We start from the raw sequence: 26,256 nt of genomic DNA, 5'->3' as shown, positions 1-26,256 counted from the left end.
ACGGCTTTTTCTTGCCGTGGATGGCCTAAAGAGACGCTTCCAGTGGGAGAGCAGCGGAAATACATGGCACGGCGATTGCCAAGATACTTCCATTTCGAAGTGATCTTTGTAGTACAAACGAAACGTTTTGCGGCTGCTGATCCAACGGTAACGTGGCCGAGCGGTCTAAGGCGCTGGTTTTAGGCACCAGTCTCTCCGGAGGCGTGGGTTCGAATCCCACCGTTGCCACTTTTTACGTCTCATTTTTGTGCCGTTGCGGTGTGTCCTCGTGGGGTAGGACGCAGCTCTTGTGACGCGCGTGTTGTGTAGGTAGCGTGGCCGAGCGGTCTAAGGCGCTGGTTTCAGGCACCATTCTCTTCGGAGGCGTGGGTTCCAATCCCACAGCTGCCGAACGTGTAATGTTTCCTGTGTCGAAGGCAGATGCACTCATTGCCCGCAAAGGAAACAGCACAACAAGGCGTGAGCGTCTGCTTGGTGAATTGTCGTAGAACAGTGCGTGGTGCAACGACAGGATTTGTAGGCACCTTTTGCTCTCATCATTGCTGGCGTTCGTCTCCACGAAATGCGTCCGGAGCACGCCGTTCTATAACGCCAGAGAGTGGATTTTTTACAGTTGTCGTCAGTTAACCGTGGGCGGCTGCTGCGTTCGCTGGAAAGAGCACTGCCGTCGTTGTCCGGTGTGGTCTAGTGGCTAGGATATCTGGCTCTCACCCAGGAGGCCCGGGTTCGATTCCCGGTACCGGAATTGCGCGTTTTTGTTGCTCCTCCTATGCGACTTGTCTCGACTTTGCTCGACTGACGCTACGCTGACGCGTGCAGAAAGCTACGTTAAGTATGACTCGCGGCAACACCTGACGGCGAGAGAGATGCGGCGTCTATCCACTTGTTATCGAGCCACATACCGGTACCTGTAGTCAAGAGGCTTGGAGGACTGCAAGACATTGCCACGGAGGTGAATGCAGCTAACCACTGTAGTTAGAGTCCTGACAGCGCAGGCACGTTCATTTGCTCGTATACATGTGATGGAGACCGTGTCTGACACTGCTGTGGCGTACACCTTGGCCTAGGCTTTGCTGGGTATCGCCACTTGCATTGCAGCCAGCTGCCTTCGCGGGCGCCTCCGTGGCCATGGCCGTGATCGTCTAGTGGTTAGGACATTGCGTTGTGGCCGCAATAACCCAGGTTCGAATCCTGGTCACGGCAATTTTGAAAGTTTTGCCTTGCTGCCGTTGCAATGGCGAGTACTCGAAATGACAGTACTCTCTTGATTTTTTCACTCGTGTTCCGCAGGCCGCAGTTAGCACTACCACTTCATCCCCAACACGTAATGTCGCCTCCCAGAGCGCAGACGTCCGCTGCTCTCTATAGTCGAAAAGGGCAGTCGTTTGAAGTGCGATGGATGAGCAGCCAGTCCCGGCAGAACAGGAAGCTGTGGCGTGCACTGTTTCTACAAATGCTAGGAACACTGGCGCACCAAGCAGCGCATGTAGCGTGGCCGAGCGCTTTAAGGCGCTGGTTTAAGGCACCAGTCTCTCTGTAGGCGCGGTTTCGAATCCCGTAGCTGCCGGGGGTTTTGATGTGATCGCGTTAACCTGCCGCTTTTCCTTCAAGTGTAACCTCCTTGAGCTCACATATGTTTGATGCATGGAGCATTCTAGCTCCGCCTGACAGTTACAGCTACGATACTTTAGTGGTTAAGGAAAGCGCAGGTTCGAAACCTGGTCACGGCACGAAAACGTCTCTTGACGCTGTCTCCTTAACTGCGACAGCTACAGACAAGTGGCGTCGCTACCATACGGCGGGCACGGCTTTTTCTTGCCGTGGATGGCCTAAAGAGACGCTTCCAGTGGGAGAGCAGCGGAAATACATGGCACGGCGATTGCCAAGATACTTCCATTTCGAAGTGATCTTTGTAGTACAAACGAAAGGTTTTGCCGCTGCTGATCCAACGGTAACGTGGCCGAGCGGTCTAAGGCGCTGGTTTTAGGCACCAGTCTCTCCGGAGGCGTGGGTTCGAATCCCACCGTTGCCACTTTTTACGTCTCATTTTTGTGCCGTTGCGGTGTGTCCTCGTAGGGTAGGACGCAGCTCTTGTGACGCGCGTGTTGTGTAGGTAGCGTGGCCGAGCGGTCTAAGGCGCTGGTTTCAGGCACCATTCTCTTCGGAGGCGTGGGTTCCAATCCCACAGCTGCCGAACGTGTAATGTTTCCTGTGTCGAAGGCAGATGCACTCATTGCCCGCAAAGGAAACAGCACAACAAGGCGTGAGCGTCTGCTTGGTGAATTGTCGTAGAACAGTGCGTGGTGCAACGACAGGATTTGTAGGCACCTTTTGCTCTCATCATTGCTGGCGTTCGTCTCCACGAAATGCGTCCGGAGCACGCCGTTCTATAACGCGAGAGAGTGGATTTTTTACAGTTGTCGTCAGTTAACCGTGGGCGGCTGCTGCGTTCGCTGGAAAGAGCACTGCCGTCGTTGTCCGGTGTGGTCTAGTGGCTAGGATACCTGGCTCTCACCCAGGAGGCCCGGGTTCGATTCCCGGTACCGGAATTGCGCGTTTTTGTTGCTCCTCCTATGCGACTTGTCTCGACTTTGCTCGACTGACGCTACGCTGACGCGTGCAGAAAGCTACGTTAAGTATGACTCGCGGCAACACCTGACGGCGAGAGAGATGCGGCGTCTATCCACTTGTTATCGAGCCACATACCGGTACCTGTAGTCAAGAGGCTTGGAGGACTGCAAGACATTGCCACGGAGGTGAATGCAGCTAACCACTGTAGTTAGAGTCCTGACAGCGCAGGCACGTTCATTTGCTCGTATACATGTGATGGAGACCGTGTCTGACACTGCTGTGGCGTACACCTTGGCCTAGGCTTTGCTGGGTATCGCCACTTGCATTGCAGCCAGCTGCCTTCGCGGGCGCCTCCGTGGCCATGGCCGTGATCGTCTAGTGGTTAGGACATTGCGTTGTGGCCGCAATAACCCAGGTTCGAATCCTGGTCACGGCAATTTTGAAAGTTTTGCCTTGCTGCCGTTGCAATGGCGAGTACTCGAAATGACAGTACTCTCTTGATTTTTTCACTCGTGTTCCGCAGGCTGCAGTTAGCACTACCACTTCATCCCCAACACGTAATGTCGCCTCCCAGAGCGCAGACGTCCGCTGCTCTCTATAGTCGAAAAGGGCAGTCGTTTGAAGTGCGATGGATGAGCAGCCAGTCCCAGCAGAACAGGAAGCTGTGGCGTGCACTGTTTCTACAAATGCTAGGAACACTGGCGCACCAAGCAGCGCATGTAGCGTGGCCGAGCGCTTTAAGGCGCTGGTTTAAGGCACCAGTCTCTCTGTAGGCGCGGTTTCGAGTCCCGTAGCTGCCGGGGGTTTTGATGTGATCGCGTTAACCTGCCGCTTTTCCTTCAAGTGTAACCTCCTTGAGCTCACATATGTTTGATGCATGGAGCATTCTAGCTCCGCCTGACAGTTACAGCTACGATACTTTAGTGGTTAAGGAAAGCGCAGGTTCGAAACCTGGTCACGGCACGAAAACGTCTCTTGACGCTGTCTCCTTAACTGCGACAGCTACAGACAAGTGGCGTCGCTACCATACGGCGGGCACGGCTTTTTCTTGCCGTGGATGGCCTAAAGAGACGCTTCCAGTGGGAGAGCAGCGGAAATACATGGCACGGCGATTGCCAAGATACTTCCATTTCGAAGTGATCTTTGTAGTACAAACGAAACGTTTTGCGGCTGCTGATCCAACGGTAACGTGGCCGAGCGGTCTAAGGCGCTGGTTTTAGGCACCAGTCTCTCCGGAGGCGTGGGTTCGAATCCCACCGTTGCCACTTTTTACGTCTCATTTTTGTGCCGTTGCGGTGTGTCCTCGTGGGGTAGGACGCAGCTCTTGTGACGCGCGTGTTGTGTAGGTAGCGTGGCCGAGCGGTCTAAGGCGCTGGTTTCAGGCACCATTCTCTTCGGAGGCGTGGGTTCCAATCCCACAGCTGCCGAACGTGTAATGTTTCCTGTGTCGAAGGCAGATGCACTCATTGCCCGCAAAGGAAACAGCACAACAAGGCGTGAGCGTCTGCTTGGTGAATTGTCGTAGAACAGTGCGTGGTGCAACGACAGGATTTGTAGGCACCTTTTGCTCTCATCATTGCTGGCGTTCGTCTCCACGAAATGCGTCCGGAGCACGCCGTTCTATAACGCGAGAGAGTGGATTTTTTACAGTTGTCGTCAGTTAACCGTGGGCGGCTGCTGCGTTCGCTGGAAAGAGCACTGCCGTCGTTGTCCGGTGTGGTCTAGTGGCTAGGATATCTGGCTCTCACCCAGGAGGCCCGGGTTCGATTCCCGGTACCGGAATTGCGCGTTTTTGTTGCTCCTCCTATGCGACTTGTCTCGACTTTGCTCGACTGACGCTACGCTGACGCGTGCAGAAAGCTACGTTAAGTATGACTCGCGGCAACACCTGACGGCGAGAGAGATGCGGCGTCTATCCACTTGTTATCGAGCCACATACCGGTACCTGTAGTCAAGAGGCTTGGAGGACTGCAAGACATTGCCACGGAGGTGAATGCAGCTAACCACTGTAGTTAGAGTCCTGACAGCGCAGGCACGTTCATTTGCTCGTATACATGTGATGGAGACCGTGTCTGACACTGCTGTGGCGTACACCTTGGCCTAGGCTTTGCTGGGTATCGCCACTTGCATTGCAGCCAGCTGCCTTCGCGGGCGCCTCCGTGGCCATGGCCGTGATCGTCTAGTGGTTAGGACATTGCGTTGTGGCCGCAATAACCCAGGTTCAATCCTGGTCACGGCAATTTTGAAAGTTTTGCCTTGCTGCCGTTGCAATGGCGAGTACTCGAAATGACAGTACTCTCTTGATTTTTTCACTCGTGTTCCGCAGGCCGCAGTTAGCACTACCACTTCATCCCCAACACGTAATGTCGCCTCCCAGAGCGCAGACGTCCGCTGCTCTCTATAGTCGAAAAGGGCAGTCGTTTGAAGTGCGATGGATGAGCAGCCAGTCCCGGCAGAACAGGAAGCTGTGGCGTGCACTGTTTCTACAAATGCTAGGAACACTGGCGCACCAAGCAGCGCATGTAGCGTGGCCGAGCGCTTTAAGGCGCTGGTTTAAGGCACCAGTCTCTCTGTAGGCGCGGTTTCGAATCCCGTAGCTGCCGGGGGTTTTGATGTGATCGCGTTAACCTGCCGCTTTTCCTTCAAGTGTAACCTCCTTGAGCTCACATATGTTTGATGCATGGAGCATTCTAGCTCCGCCTGACAGTTACAGCTACGATACTTTAGTGGTTAAGGAAAGCGCAGGTTCGAAACCTGGTCACGGCACGAAAACGTCTCTTGACGCTGTCTCCTTAACTGCGACAGCTACAGACAAGTGGCGTCGCTACCATACGGCGGGCACGGCTTTTTCTTGCCGTGGATGGCCTAAAGAGACGCTTCCAGTGGGAGAGCAGCGGAAATACATGGCACGGCGATTGCCAAGATACTTCCATTTCGAAGTGATCTTTGTAGTACAAACGAAAGGTTTTGCCGCTGCTGATCCAACGGTAACGTGGCCGAGCGGTCTAAGGCGCTGGTTTTAGGCACCAGTCTCTCCGGAGGCGTGGGTTCGAATCCCACCGTTGCCACTTTTTACGTCTCATTTTTGTGCCGTTGCGGTGTGTCCTCGTGGGGTAGGACGCAGCTCTTGTGACGCGCGTGTTGTGTAGGTAGCGTGGCCGAGCGGTCTAAGGCGCTGGTTTCAGGCACCATTCTCTTCGGAGGCGTGGGTTCCAATCCCACAGCTGCCGAACGTGTAATGTTTCCTGTGTCGAAGGCAGATGCACTCATTGCCCGCAAAGGAAACAGCACAACAAGGCGTGAGCGTCTGCTTGGTGAATTGTCGTAGAACAGTGCGTGGTGCAACGACAGGATTTGTAGGCACCTTTTGCTCTCATCATTGCTGGCGTTCGTCTCCACGAAATGCGTCCGGAGCACGCCGTTCTATAACGCGAGAGAGTGGATTTTTTACAGTTGTCGTCAGTTAACCGTGGGCGGCTGCTGCGTTCGCTGGAAAGAGCACTGCCGTCGTTGTCCGGTGTGGTCTAGTGGCTAGGATACCTGGCTCTCACCCAGGAGGCCCGGGTTCGATTCCCGCTACCGGAATTGCGCGTTTTTGTTGCTCCTCCTATGCGACTTGTCTCGACTTTGCTCGACTGACGCTACGCTGACGCGTGCAGAAAGCTACGTTAAGTATGACTCGCGGCAACACCTGACGGCGAGAGAGATGCGGCGTCTATCCACTTGTTATCGAGCCACATACCGGTACCTGTAGTCAAGAGGCTTGGAGGACTGCAAGACATTGCCACGGAGGTGAATGCAGCTAACCACTGTAGTTAGAGTCCTGACAGCGCAGGCACGTTCATTTGCTCGTATACATGTGATGGAGACCGTGTCTGACACTGCTGTGGCGTACACCTTGGCCTAGGCTTTGCTGGGTATCGCCACTTGCATTGCAGCCAGCTGCCTTCGCGGGCGCCTCCGTGGCCATGGCCGTGATCGTCTAGTGGTTAGGACATTGCGTTGTGGCCGCAATAACCCAGGTTCGAATCCTGGTCACGGCAATTTTGAAAGTTTTGCCTTGCTGCCGTTGCAATGGCGAGTACTCGAAATGACAGTACTCTCTTGATTTTTTCACTCGTGTTCCGCAGGCCGCAGTTAGCACTACCACTTCATCCCCAACACGTAATGTCGCCTCCCAGAGCGCAGACGTCCGCTGCTCTCTGTAGTCGAAAAGGGCAGTCGTTTGAAGTGCGATGGATGAGCAGCCAGTCCCAGCAGAACAGGAAGCTGTGGCGTGCACTGTTTCTACAAATGCTAGGAACACTGGCGCACCAAGCAGCGCATGTAGCGTGGCCGAGCGCTTTAAGGCGCTGGTTTAAGGCACCAGTCTCTCTGTAGGCGCGCTTTCGAATCCCGTAGCTGCCGGGGGTTTTGATGTGATCGCGTTAACCTGCCGCTTTTCCTTCAAGTGTAACCTCCTTGAGCTCACATATGTTTGATACATGGAGCATTCTAGCTCCGCCTGACAGTTACAGCTACGATACTTTAGTGGTTAAGGAAAGCGCAGGTTCGAAACCTGGTCACGGCACGAAAACGTCTCTTGACGCTGTCTCCTTAACTGCGACAGCTACAGACAAGTGGCGTCGCTACCATACGGCGGGCACGGCTTTTTCTTGCCGTGGATGGCCTAAAGAGACGCTTCCAGTGGGAGAGCAGCGGAAATACATGGCACGGCGATTGCAAGATACTTCCATTTCGAAGTGATCTTTGTAGTACAAACGAAACGTTTTGCCGCTGCTGATCCAACGGTAACGTGGCCGAGCGGTCTAAGGCGCTGGTTTTAGGCACCAGTCTCTCCGGAGGCGTGGGTTCGAATCCCACCGTTGCCACTTTTTACGTCTCATTTTTGTGCCGTTGCGGTGTGTCCTCGTGGGGTAGGACGCAGCTCTTGTGACGCGCGTGTTGTGTAGGTAGCGTGGCCGAGCGGTCTAAGGCGCTGGTTTCAGGCACCATTCTCTTCGGAGGCGTGGGTTCCAATCCCACAGCTGCCGAACGTGTAATGTTTCCTGTGTCGAAGGCAGATGCACTCATTGCCCGCAAAGGAAACAGCACAACAAGGCGTGAGCGTCTGCTTGGTGAATTGTCGTAGAACAGTGCGTGGTGCAACGACAGGATTTGTAGGCACCTTTTGCTCTCATCATTGCTGGCGTTCGTCTCCACGAAATGCGTCCGGAGCACGCCGTTCTATAACGCGAGAGAGTGGATTTTTTACAGTTGTCGTCAGTTAACCGTGGGCGGCTGCTGCGTTCGCTGGAAAGAGCACTGCCGTCGTTGTCCGGTGTGGTCTAGTGGCTAGGATACCTGGCTCTCACCCAGGAGGCCCGGGTTCGATTCCCGGTACCGGAATTGCGCGTTTTTGTTGCTCCTCCTATGCGACTTGTCTCGACTTTGCTCGACTGACGCTACGCTGACGCGTGCAGAAAGCTACGTTAAGTATGACTCGCGGCAACACCTGACGGCGAGAGAGATGAGGCGTCTATCCACTTGTTATCGAGCCACATACCGGTACCTGTAGTCAAGAGGCTTGGAGGACTGCAAGACATTGCCACGGAGGTGAATGCAGCTGAGCACTGTAGTTAGAGTCCTGACAGCGCAGGCACGTTCATTTGCTCGTATACATGTGATGGAGACCGTGTCTGACACTGCTGTGGCGTACACCTTGGCCTAGGCTTTGCTGGGTATCGCCACTTGCATTGCAGCCAGCTGCCTTCGCGGGCGCCTCCGTGGTCATGGCCGTGATCGTCTAGTGGTTAGGACATTGCGTTGTGGCCGCAATAACCCAGGTTCGAATCCTGGTCACGGCAATTTTGAAAGTTTTGCCTTGCTGCCGTTGCAATGGCGAGTACTCGAAATGACAGTACTCTCTTGATTTTTTCACTCGTGTTCCGCAGGCCGCAGTTAGCACTACCACTTCATCCCCAACACGTAATGTCGCCTCCCAGAGCGCAGACGTCCGCTGCTCTCTGTAGTCGAAAAGGGCAGTCGTTTGAAGTGCGATGGATGAGCAGCCAGTCCCAGCAGAACAGGAAGCTGTGGCGTGCACTGTTTCTACAAATGCTAGGAACACTGGCGCACCAAGCAGCGCATGTAGCGTGGCCGAGCGCTTTAAGGCGCTGGTTTAAGGCACCTGTCTCTCTGTAGGCGCGGTTTCGAATCCCGTAGCTGCCGGGGGTTTTGATGTGATCGCGTTAACCTGCCGCTTTTCCTTCAAGTGTAACCTCCTTGAGCTCACATATGTTTGATACATGGAGCATTCTAGCTCCGCCTGACAGTTACAGCTACGATACTTTAGTGGTTAAGGAAAGCGCAGGTTCGAAACCTGGTCACGGCACGAAAACGTCTCTTGACGCTGTCTCCTTAACTGCGACAGCTACAGACAAGTGGCGTCGCTACCATACGGCGGGCACGGCTTTTTCTTGCCGTGGATGGCCTAAAGAGACGCTTCCAGTGGGAGAGCAGCGGAAATACATGGCACGGCGATTGCCAAGATACTTCCATTTCGAAGTGATCTTTGTAGTACAAACGAAAGGTTTTGCCGCTGCTGATCCAACGGTAACGTGGCCGAGCGGTCTAAGGCGCTGGTTTTAGGCACCAGTCTCTCCGGAGGCTTGGGTTCGAATCCCACCGTTGCCACTTTTTACGTCTCATTTTTGTGCCGTTGCGGTGTGTCCTCGTGGGGTAGGACGCAGCTCTTGTGACGCGCGTGTTGTGTAGGTAGCGTGGCCGAGCGGTCTAAGGCGCTGGTTTCAGGCACCATTCTCTTCGGAGGCGTGGGTTCCAATCCCACAGCTGCCGAACGTGTAATGTTTCCTGTGTCGAAGGCAGATGCACTCATTGCCCGCAAAGGAAACAGCACAACAAGGCGTGAGCGTCTGCTTGGTGAATTGTCGTAGAACAGTGCGTGGTGCAACGACAGGATTTGTAGGCACCTTTTGCTCTCATCATTGCTGGCGTTCGTCTCCACGAAATGCGTCCGGAGCACGCCGTTCTATAACGCGAGAGAGTGGATTTTTTACAGTTGTCGTCAGTTAACCGTGGGCGGCTGCTGCGTTCGCTGGAAAGAGCACTGCCGTCGTTGTCCGGTGTGGTCTAGTGGCTAGGATACCTGGCTCTCACCCAGGAGGCCCGGGTTCGATTCCCGGTACCGGAATTGCGCGTTTTTGTTGCTCCTCCTATGCGACTTGTCTCGACTTTGCTCGACTGACGCTACGCTGACGCGTGCAGAAAGCTACGTTAAGTATGACTCGCGGCAACACCTGACGGCGAGAGAGATGCGGCGTCTATCCACTTGTTATCGAGCCACATACCGGTAACTGTAGTCAAGAGGCTTGGAGGACTGCAAGACATTGCCACGGAGGTGAATGCAGCTGACCACTGTAGTTAGAGTCCTGACAGCGCAGGCACGTTCATTTGCTCGTATACATGTGATGGAGACCGTGTCTGACACTGCTGTGGCGTACACCTTGGCCTAGGCTTTGCTGGGTATCGCCACTTGCATTGCAGCCAGCTGCCTTCGCGGGCGCCTCCGTGGCCATGGCCGTGATCGTCTAGTGGTTAGGACATTGCGTTGTGGCCGCAATAACCCAGGTTCGAATCCTGGTCACGGCAATTTTGAAAGTTTTGCCTTGCTGCCGTTGCAATGGCGAGTACTCGAAATGACAGTACTCTCTTGATTTTTTCACTCGTGTTCCGCAGGCCGCAGTTAGCACTACCACTTCATCCCCAACACGTAATGTCGCCTCCCAGAGCGCAGACGTCCGCTGCTCTCTGTAGTCGAAAAGGGCAGTCGTTTGAAGTGCGATGGATGAGCAGCCAGTCCCGGCAGAACAGGAAGCTGTGGCGTGCACTGTTTCTACAAATGCTAGGAACACTGGCGCACCAAGCAGCGCATGTAGCGTGGCCGAGCGCTTTAAGGCGCTGGTTTAAGGCACCAGTCTCTCTGTAGGCGCGGTTTCGAATCCCGTAGCTGCCGGGGGTTTTGATGTGATCGCGTTAACCTGCCGCTTTTCCTTCAAGTGTAACCTCCTTGAGCTCACATATGTTTGATACATGGAGCATTCTAGCTCCGCCTGACAGTTACAGCTACGATACTTTAGTGGTTAAGGAAAGCGCAGGTTCGAAACCTGGTCACGGCACGAAAACGTCTCTTGACGCTGTCTCCTTAACTGCGACAGCTACAGACAAGTGGCGTCGCTACCGTACGGCGGGCACGGCTTTTTCTTGCTGTGGATGGCCTAAAGAGACGCTTCCAGTGGGAGAGCAGCGGAAATACATGGCACGGCGATTGCCAAGATACTTCCATTTCGAAGTGATCTTTGTAGTACAAACGAAACGTTTTGCCGCTGCTGATCCAACGGTAACGTGGCCGAGCGGTCTAAGGCGCTGGTTTTAGGCACCAGTCTCTCCGGAGGCGTGGGTTCGAATCCCACCGTTGCCACTTTTTACGTCTCATTTTTGTGCCGTTGCGGTGTGTCCTCGTGGGGTAGGACGCAGCTCTTGTGACGCGCGTGTTGTGTAGGTAGCGTGGCCGAGCGGTCTAAGGCGCTGGTTTCAGGCACCATTCTCTTCGGAGGCGTGGGTTCCAATCCCACAGCTGCCGAACGTGTAATGTTTCCTGTGTCGAAGGCAGATGCACTCATTGCCCGCAAAGGAAACAGCACAACAAGGCGTGAGCGTCTGCTTGGTGAATTGTCGTAGAACAGTGCGTGGTGCAACGACAGGATTTGTAGGCACCTTTTGCTCTCATCATTGCTGGCGTTCGTCTCCACGAAATGCGTCCGGAGCACGCCGTTCTATAACGCGAGAGAGTGGATTTTTTACAGTTGTCGTCAGTTAACCGTGGGCGGCTGCTGCGTTCGCTGGAAAGAGCACTGCCGTCGTTGTCCGGTGTGGTCTAGTGGCTAGGATACCTGGCTCTCACCCAGGAGGCCCGGGTTCGATTCCCGGTACCGGAATTGCGCGTTTTTGTTGCTCCTCCTATGCGACTTGTCTCGACTTTGCTCGACTGACGCTACGCTGACGCGTGCAGAAAGCTACGTTAAGTATGACTCGCGGCAACACCTGACGGCGAGAGAGATGCGGCGTCTATCCACTTGTTATCGAGCCACATACCGGTACCTGTAGTCAAGAGGCTTGGAGGACTGCAAGACATTGCCACGGAGGTGAATGCAGCTGACCACTGTAGTTAGAGTCCTGACAGCGCAGGCACGTTCATTTGCTCGTATACATGTGATGGAGACCGTGTCTGACACTGCTGTGGCGTACACCTTGGCCTAGGCTTTGCTGGGTATCGCCACTTGCATTGCAGCCAGCTGCCTTCGCGGGCGCCTCCGTGGCCATGGCCGTGATCGTCTAGTGGTTAGGACATTGCGTTGTGGCCGCAATAACCCAGGTTCGAATCCTGGTCACGGCAATTTTGAAAGTTTTGCCTTGCTGCCGTTGCAATGGCGAGTACTCGAAATGACAGTACTCTCTTGATTTTTTCACTCGTGTTCCGCAGGCCGCAGTTAGCACTACCACTTCATCCCCAACACGTAATGTCGCCTCCCAGAGCGCAGACGTCCGCTGCTGTCTGTAGTCGAAAAGGGCAGTCGTTTGAAGTGCGATGGATGAGCAGCCAGTCCCGGCAGAACAGGAAGCTGTGGCGTGCACTGTTTCTACAAATGCTAGGAACACTGGCGCACCAAGCAGCGCATGTAGCGTGGCCGAGCGCTTTAAGGCGCTGGTTTAAGGCACCAGTCTCTCTGTAGGCGCGGTTTCGAATCCCGTAGCTGCCGGGGGTTTTGATGTGATCGCGTTAACCTGCCGCTTTTCCTTCAAGTGTAACCTCCTTGAGCTCACATATGTTTGATACATGGAGCATTCTAGCTCCGCCTGACAGTTACAGCTACGATACTTTAGTGGTTAAGGAAAGCGCAGGTTCGAAACCTGGTCACGGCACGAAAACGTCTCTTGACGCTGTCTCCTTAACTGCGACAGCTACAGACAAGTGGCGTCGCTACCGTACGGCGGGCACGGCTTTTTCTTGCTGTGGATGGCCTAAAGAGACGCTTCCAGTGGGAGAGCAGCGGAAATACATGGCACGGCGATTGCCAAGATACTTCCATTTCGAAGTGATCTTTGTAGTACAAACGAAACGTTTTGCCGCTGCTGATCCAACGGTAACGTGGCCGAGCGGTCTAAGGCGCTGGTTTTAGGCACCAGTCTCTCCGGAGGCGTGGGTTCGAATCCCACCGTTGCCACTTTTTACGTCTCATTTTTGTGCCGTTGCGGTGTGTCCTCGTGGGGTAGGACGCAGCTCTTGTGACGCGCGTGTTGTGTAGGTAGCGTGGCCGAGCGGTCTAAGGCGCTGGTTTCAGGCACCATTCTCTTCGGAGGCGTGGGTTCCAATCCCACAGCTGCCGAACGTGTAATGTTTCCTGTGTCGAAGGCAGATGCACTCATTGCCCGCAAAGGAAACAGCACAACAAGGCGTGAGCGTCTGCTTGGTGAATTGTCGTAGAACAGTGCGTGGTGCAACGACAGGATTTGTAGGCACCTTTTGCTCTCATCATTGCTGGCGTTCGTCTCCACGAAATGCGTCCGGAGCACGCCGTTCTATAACGCGAGAGAGTGGATTTTTTACAGTTGTCGTCAGTTAACCGTGGGCGGCTGCTGCGTTCGCTGGAAAGAGCACTGCCGTCGTTGTCCGGTGTGGTCTAGTGGCTAGGATACCTGGCTCTCACCCAGGAGGCCCGGGTTCGATTCCCGGTACCGGAATTGCGCGTTTTTGTTGCTCCTCCTATGCGACTTGTCTCGACTTTGCTCGACTGACGCTACGCTGACGCGTGCAGAAAGCTACGTTAAGTATGACTCGCGGCAACACCTGACGGCGAGAGAGATGCGGCGTCTATCCACTTGTTATCGAGCCACATACCGGTACCTGTAGTCAAGAGGCTTGGAGGACTGCAAGACATTGCCACGGAGGTGAATGCAGCTGACCACTGTAGTTAGAGTCCTGACAGCGCAGGCACGTTCATTTGCTCGTATACATGTGATGGAGACCGTGTCTGACACTGCTGTGGCGTACACCTTGGCCTAGGCTTTGCTGGGTATCGCCACTTGCATTGCAGCCAGCTGCCTTCGCGGGCGCCTCCGTGGCCATGGCCGTGATCGTCTAGTGGTTAGGACATTGCGTTGTGGCCGCAATAACCCAGGTTCGAATCCTGGTCACGGCAATTTTGAAAGTTTTGCCTTGCTGCCGTTGCAATGGCGAGTACTCGAAATGACAGTACTCTCTTGATTTTTTCACTCGTGTTCCGCAGGCCGCAGTTAGCACTACCACTTCATCCCCAACACGTAATGTCGCCTCCCAGAGCGCAGACGTCCGCTGCTCTCTGTAGTCGAAAAGGGCAGTCGTTTGAAGTGCGATGGATGAGCAGCCAGTCCCGGCAGAACAGGAAGCTGTGGCGTGCACTGTTTCTACAAATGCTAGGAACACTGGCGCACCAAGCAGCGCATGTAGCGTGGCCGAGCGCTTTAAGGCGCTGGTTTAAGGCACCAGTCTCTCTGTAGGCGCGGTTTCGAATCCCGTAGCTGCCGGGGGTTTTGATGTGATCGCGTTAACCTGCCGCTTTTCCTTCAAGTGTAACCTCCTTGAGCTCACATATGTTTGATACATGGAGCATTCTAGCTCCGCCTGACAGTTACAGCTACGATACTTTAGTGGTTAAGGAAAGCGCAGGTTCGAAACCTGGTCACGGCACGAAAACGTCTCTTGACGCTGTCTCCTGAACTGCGACAGCTACAGACAAGTGGCGTCGCTACCGTACGGCGGGCACGGCTTTTTCTTGCTGTGGATGGCCTAAAGAGACGCTTCCAGTGGGAGAGCAGCGGAAATACATGGCACGGCGATTGCCAAGATACTTCCATTTCGAAGTGATCTTTGTAGTACAAACGAAACGTTTTGCCGCTGCTGATCCAACGGTAACGTGGCCGAGCGGTCTAAGGCGCTGGTTTTAGGCACCAGTCTCTCCGGAGGCGTGGGTTCGAATCCCACCGTTGCCACTTTTTACGTCTCATTTTTGTGCCGTTGCGGTGTGTCCTCGTGGGGTAGGACGCAGCTCTTGTGACGCGCGTGTTGTGTAGGTAGCGTGGCCGAGCGGTCTAAGGCGCTGGTTTCAGGCACCATTCTCTTCGGAGGCGTGGGTTCCAATCCCACAGCTGCCGAACGTGTAATGTTTCCTGTGTCGAAGGCAGATGCACTCATTGCCCGCAAAGGAAACAGCACAACAAGGCGTGAGCGTCTGCTTGGTGAATTGTCGTAGAACAGTGCGTGGTGCAACGACAGGATTTGTAGGCACCTTTTGCTCTCATCATTGCTGGCGTTCGTCTCCACGAAATGCGTCCGGAGCACGCCGTTCTATAACGCGAGAGAGTGGATTTTTTACAGTTGTCGTCAGTTAACCGTGGGCGGCTGCTGCGTTCGCTGGAAAGAGCACTGCCGTCGTTGTCCGGTGTGGTCTAGTGGCTAGGATACCTGGCTCTCACCCAGGAGGCCCGGGTTCGATTCCCGGTACCGGAATTGCGCGTTTTTGTTGCTCCTCCTATGCGACTTGTCTCGACTTTGCTCGACTGACGCTACGCTGACGCGTGCAGAAAGCTACGTTAAGTATGACTCGCGGCAACACCTGACGGCGAGAGAGATGCGGCGTCTATCCACTTGTTATCGAGCCACATACCGGTACCTGTAGTCAAGAGGCTTGGAGGACTGCAAGACATTGCCACGGAGGTGAATGCAGCTGACCACTGTAGTTAGAGTCCTGACAGCGCAGGCACGTTCATTTGCTCGTATACATGTGATGGAGACCGTGTCTGACACTGCTGTGGCGTACACCTTGGCCTAGGCTTTGCTGGGTATCGCCACTTGCATTGCAGCCAGCTGCCTTCGCGGGCGCCTCCGTGGCCATGGCCGTGATCGTCTAGTGGTTAGGACATTGCGTTGTGGCCGCAATAACCCAGGTTCGAATCCTGGTCACGGCAATTTTGAAAGTTTTGCCTTGCTGCCGTTGCAATGGCGAGTACTCGAAATGACAGTACTCTCTTGATTTTTTCACTCGTGTTCCGCAGGCCGCAGTTAGCACTACCACTTCATCCCCAACACGTAATGTCGCCTCCCAGAGCGCAGACGTCCGCTGCTCTCTGTAGTCGAAAAGGGCAGTCGTTTGAAGTGCGATGGATGAGCAGCCAGTCCCGGCAGAACAGGAAGCTGTGGCGTGCACTGTTTCTACAAATGCTAGGAACACTGGCGCACCAAGCAGCGCATGTAGCGTGGCCGAGCGCTTTAAGGCGCTGGTTTAAGGCACCAGTCTCTCTGTAGGCGCGGTTTCGAATCCCGTAGCTGCCGGGGGTTTTGATGTGATCGCGTTAACCTGCCGCTTTTCCTTCAAGTGTAACCTCCTTGAGCTCACATATGTTTGATACATGGAGCATTCTAGCTCCGCCTGACAGTTACAGCTACGATACTTTAGTGGTTAAGGAAAGCGCAGGTTCGAAACCTGGTCACGGCACGAAAACGTCTCTTGACGCTGTCTCCTTAACTGCGACAGCTACAGACAAGTGGCGTCGCTACCGTACGGCGGGCACGGCTTTTTCTTGCTGTGGATGGCCTAAAGAGACGCTTCCAGTGGGAGAGCAGCGGAAATACATGGCACGGCGATTGCCAAGATACTTCCATTTCGAAGTGATCTTTGTAGTACAAACGAAACGTTTTGCCGCTGCTGATCCAACGGTAACGTGGCCGAGCGGTCTAAGGCGCTGGTTTTAGGCACCAGTCTCTCCGGAGGCGTGGGTTCGAATCCCACCGTTGCCACTTTTTACGTCTCATTTTTGTGCCGTTGCGGTGTGTCCTCGTGGGGTAGGACGCAGCTCTTGTGACGCGCGTGTTGTGTAGGTAGCGTGGCCGAGCGGTCTAAGGCGCTGGTTTCAGGCACCATTCTCTTCGGAGGCGTGGGTTCCAATCCCACAGCTGCCGAACGTGTAATGTTTCCTGTGTCGAAGGCAGATGCACTCATTGCCCGCAAAGGAAACAGCACAACAAGGCGTGAGCGTCTGCTTGGTGAATTGTCGTAGAACAGTGCGTGGTGCAACGACAGGATTTGTAGGCACCTTTTGCTCTCATCATTGCTGGCGTTCGTCTCCACGAAATGCGTCCGGAGCACGCCGTTCTATAACGCGAGAGAGTGGATTTTTTACAGTTGTCGTCAGTTAACCGTGGGCGGCTGCTGCGTTCGCTGGAAAGAGCACTGCCGTCGTTGTCCGGTGTGGTCTAGTGGCTAGGATACCTGGCTCTCACCCAGGAGGCCCGGGTTCGATTCCCGGTACCGGAATTGCGCGTTTTTGTTGCTCCTCCTATGCGACTTGTCTCGACTTTGCTCGACTGACGCTACGCTGACGCGTGCAGAAAGCTACGTTAAGTATGACTCGCGGCAACACCTGACGGCGAGAGAGATGCGGCGTCTATCCACTTGTTATCGAGCCACATACCGGTACCTGTAGTCAAGAGGCTTGGAGGACTGCAAGACATTGCCACGGAGGTGAATGCAGCTGACCACTGTAGTTAGAGTCCTGACAGCGCAGGCACGTTCATTTGCTCGTATACATGTGATGGAGACCGTGTCTGACACTGCTGTGGCGTACACCTTGGCCTAGGCTTTGCTGGGTATCGCCACTTGCATTGCAGCCAGCTGCCTTCGCGGGCGCCTCCGTGGCCATGGCCGTGATCGTCTAGTGGTTAGGACATTGCGTTGTGGCCGCAATAACCCAGGTTCGAATCCTGGTCACGGCAATTTTGAAAGTTTTGCCTTGCTGCCGTTGCAATGGCGAGTACTCGAAATGACAGTACTCTCTTGATTTTTTCACTCGTGTTCCGCAGGCCGCAGTTAGCACTACCACTTCATCCCCAACACGTAATGTCGCCTCCCAGAGCGCAGACGTCCGCTGCTCTCTGTAGTCGAAAAGGGCAGTCGTTTGAAGTGCGATGGATGAGCAGCCAGTCCCGGCAGAACAGGAAGCTGTGGCGTGCACTGTTTCTACAAATGCTAGGAACACTGGCGCACCAAGCAGCGCATGTAGCGTGGCCGAGCGCTTTAAGGCGCTGGTTTAAGGCACCAGTCTCTCTGTAGGCGCGGTTTCGAATCCCGTAGCTGCCGGGGGTTTTGATGTGATCGCGTTAACCTGCCGCTTTTCCTTCAAGTGTAACCTCCTTGAGCTCACATATGTTTGATACATGGAGCATTCTAGCTCCGCCTGACAGTTACAGCTACGATACTTTAGTGGTTAAGGAAAGCGCAGGTTCGAAACCTGGTCACGGCACGAAAACGTCTCTTGACGCTGTCTCCTTAACTGCGACAGCTACAGACAAGTGGCGTCGCTACCGTACGGCGGGCACGGCTTTTTCTTGCTGTGGATGGCCTAAAGAGACGCTTCCAGTGGGAGAGCAGCGGAAATACATGGCACGGCGATTGCCAAGATACTTCCATTTCGAAGTGATCTTTGTAGTACAAACGAAACGTTTTGCCGCTGCTGATCCAACGGTAACGTGGCCGAGCGGTCTAAGGCGCTGGTTTTAGGCACCAGTCTCTCCGGAGGCGTGGGTTCGAATCCCACCGTTGCCACTTTTTACGTCTCATTTTTGTGCCGTTGCGGTGTGTCCTCGTGGGGTAGGACGCAGCTCTTGTGACGCGCGTGTTGTGTAGGTAGCGTGGCCGAGCGGTCTAAGGCGCTGGTTTCAGGCACCATTCTCTTCGGAGGCGTGGGTTCCAATCCCACAGCTGCCGAACGTGTAATGTTTCCTGTGTCGAAGGCAGATGCACTCATTGCCCGCAAAGGAAACAGCACAACAAGGCGTGAGCGTCTGCTTGGTGAATTGTCGTAGAACAGTGCGTGGTGCAACGACAGGATTTGTAGGCACCTTTTGCTCTCATCATTGCTGGCGTTCGTCTCCACGAAATGCGTCCGGAGCACGCCGTTCTATAACGCGAGAGAGTGGATTTTTTACAGTTGTCGTCAGTTAACCGTGGGCGCCTGCTGCGTTCGCTGGAAAGAGCACTGCCGTCGTTGTCCGGTGTGGTCTAGTGGCTAGGATACCTGGCTCTCACCCAGGAGGCCCGGGTTCGATTCCCGGTACCGGAATTGCGCGTTTTTGTTGCTCCTCCTATGCGACTTGTCTCGACTTTGCTCGACTGACGCTACGCTGACGCGTGCAGAAAGCTACGTTAAGTATGACTCGCGGCAACACCTGACGGCGAGAGAGATGCGGCGTCTATCCACTTGTTATCGAGCCACATACCGGTACCTGTAGTCAAGAGGCTTGGAGGACTGCAAGACATTGCCACGGAGGTGAATGCAGCTGACCACTGTAGTTAGAGTCCTGACAGCGCAGGCACGTTCATTTGCTCGTATACATGTGATGGAGACCGTGTCTGACACTGCTGTGGCGTACACCTTGGCCTAGGCTTTGCTGGGTATCGCCACTTGCATTGCAGCCAGCTGCCTTCGCGGGCGCCTCCGTGGCCATGGCCGTGATCGTCTAGTGGTTAGGACATTGCGTTGTGGCCGCAATAACCCAGGTTCGAATCCTGGTCACGGCAATTTTGAAAGTTTTGCCTTGCTGCCGTTGCAATGGCGAGTACTCGAAATGACAGTACTCTCTTGATTTTTTCACTCGTGTTCCGCAGGCCGCAGTTAGCACTACCACTTCATCCCCAACACGTAATGTCGCCTCCCAGAGCGCAGACGTCCGCTGCTCTCTGTAGTCGAAAAGGGCAGTCGTTTGAAGTGCGATGGATGAGCAGCCAGTCCCGGCAGAACAGGAAGCTGTGGCGTGCACTGTTTCTACAAATGCTAGGAACACTGGCGCACCAAGCAGCGCATGTAGCGTGGCCGAGCGCTTTAAGGCGCTGGTTTAAGGCACCAGTCTCTCTGTAGGCGCGGTTTCGAATCCCGTAGCTGCCGGGGGTTTTGATGTGATCGCGTTAACCTGCCGCTTTTCCTTCAAGTGTAACCTCCTTGAGCTCACATATGTTTGATACATGGAGCATTCTAGCTCCGCCTGACAGTTACAGCTACGATACTTTAGTGGTTAAGGAAAGCGCAGGTTCGAAACCTGGTCACGGCACGAAAACGTCTCTTGACGCTGTCTCCTTAACTGCGACAGCTACAGACAAGTGGCGTCGCTACCGTACGGCGGGCACGGCTTTTTCTTGCTGTGGATGGCCTAAAGAGACGCTTCCAGTGGGAGAGCAGCGGAAATACATGGCACGGCGATTGCCAAGATACTTCCATTTCGAAGTGATCTTTGTAGTACAAACGAAACGTTTTGCCGCTGCTGATCCAACGGTAACGTGGCCGAGCGGTCTAAGGCGCTGGTTTTAGGCACCAGTCTCTCCGGAGGCGTGGGTTCGAATCCCACCGTTGCCACTTTTTACGTCTCATTTTTGTGCCGTTGCGGTGTGTCCTCGTGGGGTAGGACGCAGCTCTTGTGACGCGCGTGTTGTGTAGGTAGCGTGGCCGAGCGGTCTAAGGCGCTGGTTTCAGGCACCATTCTCTTCGGAGGCGTGGGTTCCAATCCCACAGCTGCCGAACGTGTAATGTTTCCTGTGTCGAAGGCAGATGCACTCATTGCCCGCAAAGGAAACAGCACAACAAGGCGTGAGCGTCTGCTTGGTGAATTGTCGTAGAACAGTGCGTGGTGCAACGACAGGATTTGTAGGCACCTTTTGCTCTCATCATTGCTGGCGTTCGTCTCCACGAAATGCGTCCGGAGCACGCCGTTCTATAACGCGAGAGAGTGGATTTTTTACAGTTGTCGTCAGTTAACCGTGGGCGGCTGCTGCGTTCGCTGGAAAGAGCACTGCCGTCGTTGTCCGGTGTGGTCTAGTGGCTAGGATACCTGGCTCTCACCCAGGAGGCCCGGGTTCGATTCCCGGTACCGGAATTGCGCGTTTTTGTTGCTCCTCCTATGCGACTTGTCTCGACTTTGCTCGACTGACGCTACGCTGACGCGTGCAGAAAGCTACGTTAAGTATGACTCGCGGCAACACCTGACGGCGAGAGAGATGCGGCGTCTATCCACTTGTTATCGAGCCACATACCGGTACCTGTAGTCAAGAGGCTTGGAGGACTGCAAGACATTGCCACGGAGGTGAATGCAGCTGACCACTGTAGTTAGAGTCCTGACAGCGCAGGCACGTTCATTTGCTCGTATACATGTGATGGAGACCGTGTCTGACACTGCTGTGGCGTACACCTTGGCCTAGGCTTTGCTGGGTATCGCCACTTGCATTGCAGCCAGCTGCCTTCGCGGGCGCCTCCGTGGCCATGGCCGTGATCGTCTAGTGGTTAGGACATTGCGTTGTGGCCGCAATAACCCAGGTTCGAATCCTGGTCACGGCAATTTTGAAAGTTTTGCCTTGCTGCCGTTGCAATGGCGAGTACTCGAAATGACAGTACTCTCTTGATTTTTTCACTCGTGTTCCGCAGGCCGCAGTTAGCACTACCACTTCATCCCCAACACGTAATGTCGCCTCCCAGAGCGCAGACGTCCGCTGCTCTCTGTAGTCGAAAAGGGCAGTCGTTTGAAGTGCGATGGATGAGCAGCCAGTCCCGGCAGAACAGGAAGCTGTGGCGTGCACTGTTTCTACAAATGCTAGGAACACTGGCGCACCAAGCAGCGCATGTAGCGTGGCCGAGCGCTTTAAGGCGCTGGTTTAAGGCACCAGTCTCTCTGTAGGCGCGGTTTCGAATCCCGTAGCTGCCGGGGGTTTTGATGTGATCGCGTTAACCTGCCGCTTTTCCTTCAAGTGTAACCTCCTTGAGCTCACATATGTTTGATACATGGAGCATTCTAGCTCCGCCTGACAGTTACAGCTACGATACTTTAGTGGTTAAGGAAAGCGCAGGTTCGAAACCTGGTCACGGCACGAAAACGTCTCTTGACGCTGTCTCCTTAACTGCGACAGCTACAGACAAGTGGCGTCGCTACCGTACGGCGGGCACGGCTTTTTCTTGCTGTGGATGGCCTAAAGAGACGCTTCCAGTGGGAGAGCAGCGGAAATACATGGCACGGCGATTGCCAAGATACTTCCATTTCGAAGTGATCTTTGTAGTACAAACGAAACGTTTTGCCGCTGCTGATCCAACGGTAACGTGGCCGAGCGGTCTAAGGCGCTGGTTTTAGGCACCAGTCTCTCCGGAGGCGTGGGTTCGAATCCCACCGTTGCCACTTTTTACGTCTCATTTTTGTGCCGTTGCGGTGTGTCCTCGTGGGGTAGGACGCAGCTCTTGTGACGCGCGTGTTGTGTAGGTAGCGTGGCCGAGCGGTCTAAGGCGCTGGTTTCAGGCACCATTCTCTTCGGAGGCGTGGGTTCCAATCCCACAGCTGCCGAACGTGTAATGTTTCCTGTGTCGAAGGCAGATGCACTCATTGCCCGCAAAGGAAACAGCACAACAAGGCGTGAGCGTCTGCTTGGTGAATTGTCGTAGAACAGTGCGTGGTGCAACGACAGGATTTGTAGGCACCTTTTGCTCTCATCATTGCTGGCGTTCGTCTCCACGAAATGCGTCCGGAGCACGCCGTTCTATAACGCGAGAGAGTGGATTTTTTACAGTTGTCGTCAGTTAACCGTGGGCGCCTGCTGCGTTCGCTGGAAAGAGCACTGCCGTCGTTGTCCGGTGTGGTCTAGTGGCTAGGATACCTGGCTCTCACCCCGGAGGCCCGGGTTCGATTCCCGGTACCGGAATTGCGCGTTTTTGTTGCTCCTCCTATGCGACTTGTCTCGACTTTGCTCGACTGACGCTACGCTGACGCGTGCAGAAAGCTACGTTAAGTATGACTCGCGGCAACACCTGACGGCGAGAGAGATGCGGCGTCTATCCACTTGTTATCGAGCCACATACCGGTACCTGTAGTCAAGAGGCTTGGAGGACTGCAAGACATTGCCACGGAGGTGAATGCAGCTAACCACTGTAGTTAGAGTCCTGACAGCGCAGGCACGTTCATTTGCTCGTATACATGTGATGGAGACCGTGTCTGACACTGCTGTGGCGTACACCTTGGCCTAGGCTTTGCTGGGTATCGCCACTTGCATTGCAGCCAGCTGCCTTCGCGGGCGCCTCCGTGGCCATGGCCGTGATCGTCTAGTGGTTAGGACATTGCGTTGTGGCCGCAATAACCCAGGTTCGAATCCTGGTCACGGCAATTTTGAAAGTTTTGCCTTGCTGCCGTTGCAATGGCGAGTACTCGAAATGACAGTACTCTCTTGATTTTTTCACTCGTGTTCCGCAGGCCGCAGTTAGCACTACCACTTCATCCCCAACACGTAATGTCGCCTCCCAGAGCGCAGACGTCCGCTGCTCTCTGTAGTCGAAAAGGGCAGTCGTTTGAAGTGCGATGGATGAGCAGCCAGTCCCGGCAGAACAGGAAGCTGTGGCGTGCACTGTTTCTACAAATGCTAGGAACACTGGCGCACCAAGCAGCGCATGTAGCGTGGCCGAGCGCTTTAAGGCGCTGGTTTAAGGCACCAGTCTCTCTGTAGGCGCGGTTTCGAATCCCGTAGCTGCCGGGGGTTTTGATGTGATCGCGTTAACCTGCCGCTTTTCCTTCAAGTGTAACCTCCTTGAGCTCACATATGTTTGATACATGGAGCATTCTAGCTCCGCCTGACAGTTACAGCTACGATACTTTAGTGGTTAAGGAAAGCGCAGGTTCGAAACCTGGTCACGGCACGAAAACGTCTCTTGACGCTGTCTCCTTAACTGCGACAGCTACAGACAAGTGGCGTCGCTACCGTACGGCGGGCACGGCTTTTTCTTGCTGTGGATGGCCTAAAGAGACGCTTCCAGTGGGAGAGCAGCGGAAATACATGGCACGGCGATTGCCAAGATACTTCCATTTCGAAGTGATCTTTGTAGTACAAACGAAACGTTTTGCCGCTGCTGATCCAACGGTAACGTGGCCGAGCGGTCTAAGGCGCTGGTTTTAGGCACCAGTCTCTCCGGAGGCGTGGGTTCGAATCCCACCGTTGCCACTTTTTACGTCTCATTTTTGTGCCGTTGCGGTGTGTCCTCGTGGGGTAGGACGCAGCTCTTGTGACGCGCGTGTTGTGTAGGTAGCGTGGCCGAGCGGTCTAAGGCGCTGGTTTCAGGCACCATTCTCTTCGGAGGCGTGGGTTCCAATCCCACAGCTGCCGAACGTGTAATGTTTCCTGTGTCGAAGGCAGATGCACTCATTGCCCGCAAAGGAAACAGCACAACAAGGCGTGAGCGTCTGCTTGGTGAATTGTCGTAGAACAGTGCGTGGTGCAACGACAGGATTTGTAGGCACCTTTTGCTCTCATCATTGCTGGCGTTCGTCTCCACGAAATGCGTCCGGAGCACGCCGTTCTATAACGCGAGAGAGTGGATTTTTTACAGTTGTCGTCAGTTAACCGTGGGCGGCTGCTGCGTTCGCTGGAAAGAGCACTGCCGTCGTTGTCCGGTGTGGTCTAGTGGCTAGGATACCTGGCTCTCACCCAGGAGGCCCGGGTTCGATTCCCGGTACCGGAATTGCGCGTTTTTGTTGCTCCTCCTATGCGACTTGTCTCGACTTTGCTCGACTGACGCTACGCTGACGCGTGCAGAAAGCTACGTTAAGTATGACTCGCGGCAACACCTGACGGCGAGAGAGATGCGGCGTCTATCCACTTGTTATCGAGCCACATACCGGTACCTGTAGTCAAGAGGCTTGGAGGACTGCAAGACATTGCCACGGAGGTGAATGCAGCTGACCACTGTAGTTAGAGTCCTGACAGCGCAGGCACGTTCATTTGCTCGTATACATGTGATGGAGACCGTGTCTGACACTGCTGTGGCGTACACCTTGGCCTAGGCTTTGCTGGGTATCGCCACTTGCATTGCAGCCAGCTGCCTTCGCGGGCGCCTCCGTGGCCATGGCCGTGATCGTCTAGTGGTTAGGACATTGCGTTGTGGCCGCAATAACCCAGGTTCGAATCCTGGTCACGGCAATTTTGAAAGTTTTGCCTTGCTGCCGTTGCAATGGCGAGTACTCGAAATGACAGTACTCTCTTGATTTTTTCACTCGTGTTCCGCAGGCCGCAGTTAGCACTACCACTTCATCCCCAACACGTAATGTCGCCTCCCAGAGCGCAGACGTCCGCTGCTCTCTGTAGTCGAAAAGGGCAGTCGTTTGAAGTGCGATGGATGAGCAGCCAGTCCCGGCAGAACAGGAAGCTGTGGCGTGCACTGTTTCTACAAATGCTAGGAACACTGGCGCACCAAGCAGCGCATGTAGCGTGGCCGAGCGCTTTAAGGCGCTGGTTTAAGGCACCAGTCTCTCTGTAGGCGCGGTTTCGAATCCCGTAGCTGCCGGGGGTTTTGATGTGATCGCGTTAACCTGCCGCTTTTCCTTCAAGTGTAACCTCCTTGAGCTCACATATGTTTGATACATGGAGCATTCTAGCTCCGCCTGACAGTTACAGCTACGATACTTTAGTGGTTAAGGAAAGCGCAGGTTCGAAACCTGGTCACGGCACGAAAACGTCTCTTGACGCTGTCTCCTTAACTGCGACAGCTACAGACAAGTGGCGTCGCTACCGTACGGCGGGCACGGCTTTTTCTTGCTGTGGATGGCCTAAAGAGACGCTTCCAGTGGGAGAGCAGCGGAAATACATGGCACGGCGATTGCCAAGATACTTCCATTTCGAAGTGATCTTTGTAGTACAAACGAAACGTTTTGCCGCTGCTGATCCAACGGTAACGTGGCCGAGCGGTCTAAGGCGCTGGTTTTAGGCACCAGTCTCTCCGGAGGCGTGGGTTCGAATCCCACCGTTGCCACTTTTTACGTCTCATTTTTGTGCCGTTGCGGTGTGTCCTCGTGGGGTAGGACGCAGCTCTTGTGACGCGCGTGTTGTGTAGGTAGCGTGGCCGAGCGGTCTAAGGCGCTGGTTTCAGGCACCATTCTCTTCGGAGGCGTGGGTTCCAATCCCACAGCTGCCGAACGTGTAATGTTTCCTGTGTCGAAGGCAGATGCACTCATTGCCCGCAAAGGAAACAGCACAACAAGGCGTGAGCGTCTGCTTGGTGAATTGTCGTAGAACAGTGCGTGGTGCAACGACAGGATTTGTAGGCACCTTTTGCTCTCATCATTGCTGGCGTTCGTCTCCACGAAATGCGTCCGGAGCACGCCGTTCTATAACGCGAGAGAGTGGATTTTTTACAGTTGTCGTCAGTTAACCGTGGGCGGCTGCTGCGTTCGCTGGAAAGAGCACTGCCGTCGTTGTCCGGTGTGGTCTAGTGGCTAGGATACCTGGCTCTCACCCAGGAGGCCCGGGTTCGATTCCCGGTACCGGAATTGCGCGTTTTTGTTGCTCCTCCTATGCGACTTGTCTCGACTTTGCTCGACTGACGCTACGCTGACGCGTGCAGAAAGCTACGTTAAGTATGACTCGCGGCAACACCTGACGGCGAGAGAGATGCGGCGTCTATCCACTTGTTATCGAGCCACATACCGGTACCTGTAGTCAAGAGGCTTGGAGGACTGCAAGACATTGCCACGGAGGTGAATGCAGCTGACCACTGTAGTTAGAGTCCTGACAGCGCAGGCACGTT

At 54.6% G+C, this 26,256-nt stretch overlaps 44 non-coding genes across 44 annotated transcripts; all 44 read left to right on the top strand.

The window, feature by feature from the left end:
• The first annotated feature begins 146 nt into the window (after positions 1–146).
• Trnal-uag lies at positions 147–228 on the top strand. The gene has a single exon. It is a non-coding gene; the product is annotated as a tRNA-Leu (tRNA).
• Positions 229–673: 445 nt separating this feature from the next.
• On the top strand, positions 674–745 carry Trnae-cuc. The gene has a single exon. It is a non-coding gene; the product is annotated as a tRNA-Glu (tRNA).
• Positions 746–1,131: 386 nt separating this feature from the next.
• On the top strand, positions 1,132–1,203 carry Trnah-gug. The gene has a single exon. It is a non-coding gene; the product is annotated as a tRNA-His (tRNA).
• Positions 1,204–1,950: 747 nt separating this feature from the next.
• Positions 1,951–2,032, top strand: Trnal-uag. The gene has a single exon. It is a non-coding gene; the product is annotated as a tRNA-Leu (tRNA).
• A 445-nt stretch (positions 2,033–2,477) lies between these two features.
• Trnae-cuc lies at positions 2,478–2,549 on the top strand. The gene has a single exon. It is a non-coding gene; the product is annotated as a tRNA-Glu (tRNA).
• A 386-nt stretch (positions 2,550–2,935) lies between these two features.
• On the top strand, positions 2,936–3,007 carry Trnah-gug. The gene has a single exon. It is a non-coding gene; the product is annotated as a tRNA-His (tRNA).
• A 747-nt stretch (positions 3,008–3,754) lies between these two features.
• Trnal-uag lies at positions 3,755–3,836 on the top strand. Its single transcript has one exon. It is a non-coding gene; the product is annotated as a tRNA-Leu (tRNA).
• Positions 3,837–4,281: 445 nt separating this feature from the next.
• On the top strand, positions 4,282–4,353 carry Trnae-cuc. The gene has a single exon. It is a non-coding gene; the product is annotated as a tRNA-Glu (tRNA).
• A 386-nt stretch (positions 4,354–4,739) lies between these two features.
• Trnah-gug lies at positions 4,740–4,810 on the top strand. The gene has a single exon. It is a non-coding gene; the product is annotated as a tRNA-His (tRNA).
• Positions 4,811–5,557: 747 nt separating this feature from the next.
• Positions 5,558–5,639, top strand: Trnal-uag. Its single transcript has one exon. It is a non-coding gene; the product is annotated as a tRNA-Leu (tRNA).
• A 445-nt stretch (positions 5,640–6,084) lies between these two features.
• Trnae-cuc lies at positions 6,085–6,156 on the top strand. Its single transcript has one exon. It is a non-coding gene; the product is annotated as a tRNA-Glu (tRNA).
• Positions 6,157–6,542: 386 nt separating this feature from the next.
• Positions 6,543–6,614, top strand: Trnah-gug. The gene has a single exon. It is a non-coding gene; the product is annotated as a tRNA-His (tRNA).
• Positions 6,615–7,360: 746 nt separating this feature from the next.
• On the top strand, positions 7,361–7,442 carry Trnal-uag. The gene has a single exon. It is a non-coding gene; the product is annotated as a tRNA-Leu (tRNA).
• A 445-nt stretch (positions 7,443–7,887) lies between these two features.
• On the top strand, positions 7,888–7,959 carry Trnae-cuc. The gene has a single exon. It is a non-coding gene; the product is annotated as a tRNA-Glu (tRNA).
• A 386-nt stretch (positions 7,960–8,345) lies between these two features.
• Positions 8,346–8,417, top strand: Trnah-gug. Its single transcript has one exon. It is a non-coding gene; the product is annotated as a tRNA-His (tRNA).
• Positions 8,418–9,164: 747 nt separating this feature from the next.
• On the top strand, positions 9,165–9,246 carry Trnal-uag. Its single transcript has one exon. It is a non-coding gene; the product is annotated as a tRNA-Leu (tRNA).
• A 445-nt stretch (positions 9,247–9,691) lies between these two features.
• Positions 9,692–9,763, top strand: Trnae-cuc. The gene has a single exon. It is a non-coding gene; the product is annotated as a tRNA-Glu (tRNA).
• A 386-nt stretch (positions 9,764–10,149) lies between these two features.
• On the top strand, positions 10,150–10,221 carry Trnah-gug. Its single transcript has one exon. It is a non-coding gene; the product is annotated as a tRNA-His (tRNA).
• A 747-nt stretch (positions 10,222–10,968) lies between these two features.
• Positions 10,969–11,050, top strand: Trnal-uag. The gene has a single exon. It is a non-coding gene; the product is annotated as a tRNA-Leu (tRNA).
• Positions 11,051–11,495: 445 nt separating this feature from the next.
• On the top strand, positions 11,496–11,567 carry Trnae-cuc. Its single transcript has one exon. It is a non-coding gene; the product is annotated as a tRNA-Glu (tRNA).
• Positions 11,568–11,953: 386 nt separating this feature from the next.
• Positions 11,954–12,025, top strand: Trnah-gug. Its single transcript has one exon. It is a non-coding gene; the product is annotated as a tRNA-His (tRNA).
• A 747-nt stretch (positions 12,026–12,772) lies between these two features.
• Trnal-uag lies at positions 12,773–12,854 on the top strand. The gene has a single exon. It is a non-coding gene; the product is annotated as a tRNA-Leu (tRNA).
• A 445-nt stretch (positions 12,855–13,299) lies between these two features.
• On the top strand, positions 13,300–13,371 carry Trnae-cuc. The gene has a single exon. It is a non-coding gene; the product is annotated as a tRNA-Glu (tRNA).
• A 386-nt stretch (positions 13,372–13,757) lies between these two features.
• Trnah-gug lies at positions 13,758–13,829 on the top strand. Its single transcript has one exon. It is a non-coding gene; the product is annotated as a tRNA-His (tRNA).
• Positions 13,830–14,576: 747 nt separating this feature from the next.
• On the top strand, positions 14,577–14,658 carry Trnal-uag. The gene has a single exon. It is a non-coding gene; the product is annotated as a tRNA-Leu (tRNA).
• Positions 14,659–15,103: 445 nt separating this feature from the next.
• Trnae-cuc lies at positions 15,104–15,175 on the top strand. The gene has a single exon. It is a non-coding gene; the product is annotated as a tRNA-Glu (tRNA).
• A 386-nt stretch (positions 15,176–15,561) lies between these two features.
• Trnah-gug lies at positions 15,562–15,633 on the top strand. Its single transcript has one exon. It is a non-coding gene; the product is annotated as a tRNA-His (tRNA).
• A 747-nt stretch (positions 15,634–16,380) lies between these two features.
• Trnal-uag lies at positions 16,381–16,462 on the top strand. Its single transcript has one exon. It is a non-coding gene; the product is annotated as a tRNA-Leu (tRNA).
• A 445-nt stretch (positions 16,463–16,907) lies between these two features.
• On the top strand, positions 16,908–16,979 carry Trnae-cuc. Its single transcript has one exon. It is a non-coding gene; the product is annotated as a tRNA-Glu (tRNA).
• Positions 16,980–17,365: 386 nt separating this feature from the next.
• Positions 17,366–17,437, top strand: Trnah-gug. Its single transcript has one exon. It is a non-coding gene; the product is annotated as a tRNA-His (tRNA).
• A 747-nt stretch (positions 17,438–18,184) lies between these two features.
• Trnal-uag lies at positions 18,185–18,266 on the top strand. The gene has a single exon. It is a non-coding gene; the product is annotated as a tRNA-Leu (tRNA).
• Positions 18,267–18,711: 445 nt separating this feature from the next.
• On the top strand, positions 18,712–18,783 carry Trnae-cuc. Its single transcript has one exon. It is a non-coding gene; the product is annotated as a tRNA-Glu (tRNA).
• A 386-nt stretch (positions 18,784–19,169) lies between these two features.
• On the top strand, positions 19,170–19,241 carry Trnah-gug. Its single transcript has one exon. It is a non-coding gene; the product is annotated as a tRNA-His (tRNA).
• A 747-nt stretch (positions 19,242–19,988) lies between these two features.
• Positions 19,989–20,070, top strand: Trnal-uag. Its single transcript has one exon. It is a non-coding gene; the product is annotated as a tRNA-Leu (tRNA).
• Positions 20,071–20,515: 445 nt separating this feature from the next.
• Trnae-cuc lies at positions 20,516–20,587 on the top strand. The gene has a single exon. It is a non-coding gene; the product is annotated as a tRNA-Glu (tRNA).
• Positions 20,588–20,973: 386 nt separating this feature from the next.
• On the top strand, positions 20,974–21,045 carry Trnah-gug. Its single transcript has one exon. It is a non-coding gene; the product is annotated as a tRNA-His (tRNA).
• A 747-nt stretch (positions 21,046–21,792) lies between these two features.
• On the top strand, positions 21,793–21,874 carry Trnal-uag. The gene has a single exon. It is a non-coding gene; the product is annotated as a tRNA-Leu (tRNA).
• A 445-nt stretch (positions 21,875–22,319) lies between these two features.
• Trnae-cuc lies at positions 22,320–22,391 on the top strand. Its single transcript has one exon. It is a non-coding gene; the product is annotated as a tRNA-Glu (tRNA).
• A 386-nt stretch (positions 22,392–22,777) lies between these two features.
• Trnah-gug lies at positions 22,778–22,849 on the top strand. The gene has a single exon. It is a non-coding gene; the product is annotated as a tRNA-His (tRNA).
• Positions 22,850–23,596: 747 nt separating this feature from the next.
• On the top strand, positions 23,597–23,678 carry Trnal-uag. Its single transcript has one exon. It is a non-coding gene; the product is annotated as a tRNA-Leu (tRNA).
• A 445-nt stretch (positions 23,679–24,123) lies between these two features.
• Trnae-cuc lies at positions 24,124–24,195 on the top strand. The gene has a single exon. It is a non-coding gene; the product is annotated as a tRNA-Glu (tRNA).
• A 386-nt stretch (positions 24,196–24,581) lies between these two features.
• Trnah-gug lies at positions 24,582–24,653 on the top strand. Its single transcript has one exon. It is a non-coding gene; the product is annotated as a tRNA-His (tRNA).
• A 747-nt stretch (positions 24,654–25,400) lies between these two features.
• On the top strand, positions 25,401–25,482 carry Trnal-uag. Its single transcript has one exon. It is a non-coding gene; the product is annotated as a tRNA-Leu (tRNA).
• Positions 25,483–25,927: 445 nt separating this feature from the next.
• Positions 25,928–25,999, top strand: Trnae-cuc. The gene has a single exon. It is a non-coding gene; the product is annotated as a tRNA-Glu (tRNA).
• The last annotated feature ends 257 nt before the right edge of the window (positions 26,000–26,256 follow it).

This window comes from Schistocerca piceifrons, chromosome 1 (genome assembly GCF_021461385.2).
Source record: "Schistocerca piceifrons isolate TAMUIC-IGC-003096 chromosome 1, iqSchPice1.1, whole genome shotgun sequence".
Taxonomy (NCBI): domain Eukaryota; kingdom Metazoa; phylum Arthropoda; class Insecta; order Orthoptera; family Acrididae; genus Schistocerca; species Schistocerca piceifrons.
Note: the sequence above shows the minus strand (reverse complement) of the source record. Positions and strands in the feature narration are given on the sequence as shown.